This window comes from Nanorana parkeri, unplaced genomic scaffold, assembly GCF_000935625.1.
Source record: "Nanorana parkeri isolate BGI_ZX_2015 unplaced genomic scaffold, ASM93562v1 scaffold68, whole genome shotgun sequence".
In the NCBI taxonomy this organism is placed as follows: Eukaryota; Metazoa; Chordata; class Amphibia; order Anura; family Dicroglossidae; genus Nanorana; species Nanorana parkeri.
The window spans coordinates 1,089,750-1,095,749 of NW_017306336.1; the positions used below are offsets into that span (position 1 = coordinate 1,089,750).

A 6,000-nucleotide genomic window follows, 5' to 3' on the forward strand; every position below is an offset into this window, starting at 1 on the left:
TTTCCTTTTTCCTTTTCCTTTTTACTGTCAACCAATAAGGAGGCACAAAGGACAATAGTAGGCCTTACACATGACAGTTCCAAAGACACTTTTTATCACAAGCTAAATAAAAAAAGTGTTTACTTCCTCTAACCTACTCATTTACAGCATTATGTTCAAAAAGCACATTCTCAAAGAACTCAGCTTTTCTTTTATTTGTTGCCTGTTTAAATGCGCTTATCACCTGTGAAAAGTATGTATTGTATTGTATGAAAAGTACTGTATAGTAAAAGTGTTCTCGTTTCTGTAGCAACCAATACAATTCTTTATTTGAAGCTAATTGGTTGCTATATGGGCAGGGGCTGACTGGCAACTTTTAGCCCAGGGGGCAAGTACAACCCAGAGGCCCATGGTGCAGTGACTTGGCCCCCCTCCCGCTTTGCCTCTTCTCCCTGCCCCTGCCTGCCACTTTAGGGTAACAAGAACATTGCCCTTCAGAACACTTTTCAAACATGGTGCTTACTGAGCAGCCTTAAAATACCCTGACAGCTACATGAAACTCCAATGAATAACAGCACAATTCACAAAATGCTTGCTTGCTTGCTTACACTCTAGTTAAGGAAAAAAGTACACTTTCAAGGATAACGTGGAATATTGAAAATGTGCATGCCAGAATCTTTCTCCCTTACATAAACAGTGCCTGAATTGATTCCCTGGGAACTGGAGTTAGATGTAAGTGAAACTTTTTAGTGTCAAACATGATCTAATTCAGTCAGAATGCGATTGTCACAATTCTATACCCAGAATTAAGTGTTATAATATTAAGTATTATATTTAGGGTGGGATTATAACATCCATATTGTGCCTGATTAACAACACTGCAGCATCAAGGTGGCGTGGGACTGACTTATTGGATTCATGGTGCCAGAACCACTCAAGTAAGATAGCTATAGACATATTAATCAGCATATCTAAGTCTAAAGGATACATACATTTCTGACACTGCTTTATGTAAAAGCTGATTTAATAATATTAGTGGATAAATATATGGAACTTTCAGAAGATTACCAGATCTGAAGATATTTAAAACCAAAAGGGACATAGCAGGGTGCAATATACTGTATTCCGATAAGAAGCCACCAATTGCTCTAGTATTAACCTTTAGTAGTTTTAATCCATCTGTTTGAATGGATGTTGGCGGAGAAGGATCTGCAACTAGATGTCAGCAGTTGGTTGCAGAATAGAAGATGAAGCACCCTCTTCAGGTAACTATAGATCCGCTGAATGCGGAAACCAATAAGACACACACATACATATACAGTATATACACACACGCACACACACAGGCACCTAGAAGTGGGTCGGATATATTAGGCAGCAAGTGAACATTTTGTCCCTGAAGTTGATGTGTTGGAAGAATAAAAAATAGGCAAGTGTAAGGATTTAAGTGTCTTTCACAAGGGCAAAATTTTGATGAGTGGGTCAGAGCAATTCCAAAACTGCAGCTCTTGTGGGATGTTTCCACTCTGCAGTGATCAGGACCTACAAAAAGTGGTCCAAGGAAGGCAAACCAGTAAACTGGCGACAGGGTGATGGGCAGCCAAGTCTCATTAATCCACGTGGGGAGCGAAGACTGGCCCGTGTAGTCTGATCCAAAAGAAAAGCTCAAATTTCTGGAAAGGCTATTGCTGGTTCTGATAGAAGGGTGTCTAAACTCATGGTTTGTTGCATATGGGACTGCATAGCTGCCGACCGGTCAGGGTGCCCATGCTGACCCATGTCCACCGCCAAAAGCACTTACTGAACATCAGAACTGGACCACGGAGCAATGGAAGAAGGTGGCCTGCTCTGATAAATCATGTTTTCTTTAACATCATGTAGATGGCCAGGTGCGTGTGCGTCACTTACTTGGGGAGGAGATGGCACCAGGATGCACTATGGGAAGAAAGCAAGCCCGGGGAGGCAGTGTGATGCTTTGGGCAATGTTCTTCCCGGAAACCCTGTTACTCCTCTTCATAAAAATGGTATTCCCTGATGGCAATGGCATTTTTAAGAAGGATAATGCACCCGGCCACACTGCAAAAATGCTTCAAGAATGGTTTGGAGAACACAACAACAAGTTTGAGGTGTTGACAAGTTCTCCAGATCAAATCCAATTGAGCATCTGTGGAATGTGCTGGAAAAGTCTGATCCATGGAGGCCACACCTTGCAACTTATAAGACTTAAAATATCTTCTACTGGCAGCTTGGTGACATACCACAGCATATCTTCAGAGATCTAGTGGAATCCATGCCTTGACAAGTCAGGAAAAGGAACCTACCCAAAATTACACAGGTGGGCATAATGTTATGGCTGGTCAGTCTATATAGTGGCAGTGCATGACAATGCCACGGTGTAGTTTGGCAACTTTGAGACCCAGGACTCTCAGCCAAAGGGGCTGAGAGGGTCCAGAATGTAAACGGTTTTATAAGGAACAAGCTGGCTTTTCAGTTTCTTCTGGGTTTTCCAAATTGTAGCTGGGCGCTCTGGAGCTCTGGAGATTTCTTAGAGCTCTAGTTGGGATGAAGGCCACAGTCCTGGAGCCAGGTGTTGCCAACAGCTTCATTAAGGATCCAGACCAGAGCTCAGAGGAGAGGCAGTGTGGTGTGTGCTGGAGGCACCCAAGGGCCAAGCCAGGTGGTGTAGTGGAGTCACACAAGAAACAGCCAGGGAGGCTGGAGGATTTGACAGGCTTGAGAGAGCCAGGCTCACAAGGTGTGTGGAAAGCTGCTGGAAGTGGCTAAAGGGTATGAAGTACCACTGAGGTGTTTTGTTGAGGCAAACGTTAAAATTCTGGGACACGGTGAGACAATATACCCTATTTGCTGAAGATAAGTGAACTTTACTTTGTGTTATATGCTGAAGTTAAGCCTTCATTTGTGATTTTCACCTGTGAGTTGCCTGAAGAGAAAAAAAAAAGACTTTTGGTTTATAGAAAATGTTAGAATGCACATTACTGTGTTTATAGCAGCAACTCCTGCAGTATACATTTTCGGTATACACTAGATGGCAGTGTGTATAAGTTCTGTTATCTATGGTATATACTCTGTTGTATTGAAAGAGAATAAAGCTGTGGCTTCCTTCCTGTTTTTTCAAGCCATGTGCAGCATGCATATCAGACTGTGTGCTTGTGTTTCTCTGTGAGGCTGTGCAAGAAGTTCCAACAGGTTATGGGCCCAGGCACAGTCCAGTAATAGCACAGTTACAGCCTAAAAGAAAAGGAGCACAAGATACAGCAACAGAAGGAGACTACAGCAAGTAGAAGAACATGGCTAGTACCACAGTAGCAACAAAGCTTTGATTTGCAAATCTGTCAAACCAGAACTACCAGCCATGGAAATTCAAGATGAGAATGCTTCTAATAAGAGAAGGTACGTGGAAGTGTGTGGATGAAGTCAGACCAGCACAGCCCACGGCTGAATGGACAGAGTCAGATCTGAAAGCTCAGAGAACAATCTCCTTTGGCATAGAAGATGATCATACATGTATGTAAATATAAAACTGCTAAGGAGATGTGGGAAGCATTGCAAAAGGTGCATGAAAGATCTAACCTCAGCAATAAACTGTATCTGAGTAGAAAACTATACCAAACCAAGCTGATGAAAGGCCAGGATATACAGTATTACATAAGGCATACCATAGAAATGGTCGAATTCCCAAGAGGTTTAGGAGAAGAAATAAAAGACTTTCATGTTGCAGCACTATTACTGAGTGGTTTACCTGAAAGTTATGAAACACTTGTTACAGCACTTGATGCATGTCCGGATGATGAACTGACATTAGAATATGTTAAAGGCAAGCTTATGGATAAAAACAAGCGCAAAACAGAAAGGATCAGTGTTGACAGTGCTTCCAGTGTGGAGTCTGCACTAAAGATGGAAAACATAAATAAAACCAGAAAGGTGCAAACAAACATGTGAATGTTTTGTGTGTAAGAAACAAGGTCACTTAAAGGTAGACTGCAGAATCTGGAAAGTTAGAATGCAAAAACAAGATACTAAATATGTCAAGTTTCAAAATTGTGTGTACCCGTGAAATGGCAAAAAAACTACATAGTTAAATAGTCAGTCAGGTTGAAAAAAGACAAGTCTATCGAGTTCTACCCAAAATTGTCCACAGGCAACATTTTAAAGATTTTGTTTTATGTGTGGCGCAATCATCATTTTTGTAAGTGGGCACATCCGACGTGTGTTTGCATTTGTATGTGCATGTACGTGTTTTTTGTTTTATTTAACTTACATTCTTTTACACTTTTTTTTTTTTACTTTGTTTCTACCACATAGAGTGCTAACAAGCACATTGGAGGTGACAGGTTCTTTTTAAGATGACATTAAGATGACCCTAATGCCACCCTCTGCTCCAATGAAGATCATGCTTGATCAACTTCTGGCCACAGCTCTAAAACCAGAAGTGATGAAATCCTTTTCAATTCTGGCTTCATTCCATGGAAGGGATGTCAGTGAACAGGTGCCAGGTGTCCCAGTCTCAGACCCAGATAGCAATAATTGAGCTGCATTTGAAAATATATTGCTAAACTATTGCAAGTCTCCAGACCAGCGAGCTTGCAGAGCTCTTGCTACGACCTGCAGGACTCTTGCTGTAGACTTGCCAAGCACATTTGCTACAAATTCAAAAAGTGTCAACTAGAACGTCTGCTGCAAGTGCTCTGCAAGTCTACAACTTGCCAGGAATGTGTGCAGCAAGTTAACAAGAATTACAATTTAACCCTGCTACAAGTTTTTGGCAAGTTATCCTTGATATCTGGGGAAGGGGCAGAGGAGCCTGGTGGGGGAGAGAAGTTTGGGTATAGTGTAGCAGCAGCTTTGACAGTCCATGGAAGTGACTGGCCACTGTAAAGCCAACAGCCAATTTTTAAGCATGTAAGCAGACTCCCAACAGGGAGTCTTCTTATAGGGCCCCACTGCAGCGGCCTTATGCTATAAGCAGTAAAGCAGGATTAAAAAGGTTAAATCATATAAACAAAAGCTGACTGTTGCAAGTACAAAACAGCAATGTTATTTGGTTTGTCCCAAACCTTGTAAATGGCAACTTTTGCTGGATAGCTTGGTTTGCAAGTAAACATAAAAAACCCCATAATAAAGACATAAATAAAAAAAGGAACTTATACACTAAATACTATAATTACAGGCATTACCCCAATACTGTTACCATAATACACTATTTTTTTTAACTATAGTTGTCCTTTAAATGTTCCTTTATACAATCTAGCAAAAAAAATTATATACACAATGTATAACCAAGCTATTTTGCAAGTTTGAATGTAAGTTTGCAACGCATCAAACAGAGACAATGTGAGAAGGTGAAACAGCATGCATTCAGAATACTCAGTGACCAAACGAGAGAGCAACTGTGTAAAATCTGGCTGTAATGGAACACAGAACCCAAATTTAAGTGCAAATGAAGCGAAACTTCTTGAGTGGAGAGGGATTAGAACACCTGTCAGGGTTTTAATTGTTTGTGTCCCTTTCTACTTGTTCTGGTGACTGTTATCACTGAAAGTGAAAATTAAAGAAAATCTAAAATTTTAGGATGTCACCAGAACAGGAGTAGATGGGAAATCTTTCAATGGGGACACAAGTTCTGGTGACCCCCATGGAATTTCCTCTCTTTGGAGGGATTTTGTCCACTTCCTGTTGTGGCTATCAGACAGGAAGTGAAAACAGATTTCCCCAATGGGACACTGATGGCAAAAAAAACGGACAGGGGTTATACCCCTCCTTTACTCTATCTAAAACTGTAATTTAAAAAAGTTTCAGCTTCAGCTCTACTTTAAGGTAGAACTGAGTGAACATTATGGGGTCTATTCACAAAGCTGCCGAGGGCAGCCGTCAGATCTGTTTGGCCGACCTCGATGCCGACTGGCTGGGAAGCCGGCTTTCCGGCCAAACTGAAACCCTCCACCAATCACAGCGCGCTGCCGCTACTGACCAGTCCCTGCCCACTAGAGAAGGGGGGGGAGG

The 6,000-nt window shown here is 41.6% G+C and overlaps 1 protein-coding gene across 1 annotated transcript in view; it reads right to left on the minus strand.

The window, feature by feature from the left end:
• TMEM132D (transmembrane protein 132D) overlaps positions 1-6,000 on the minus strand; it is a 525,431-nt gene that overhangs the window by 336,880 nt on the left and 182,551 nt on the right. The window lies entirely within an intron of this gene.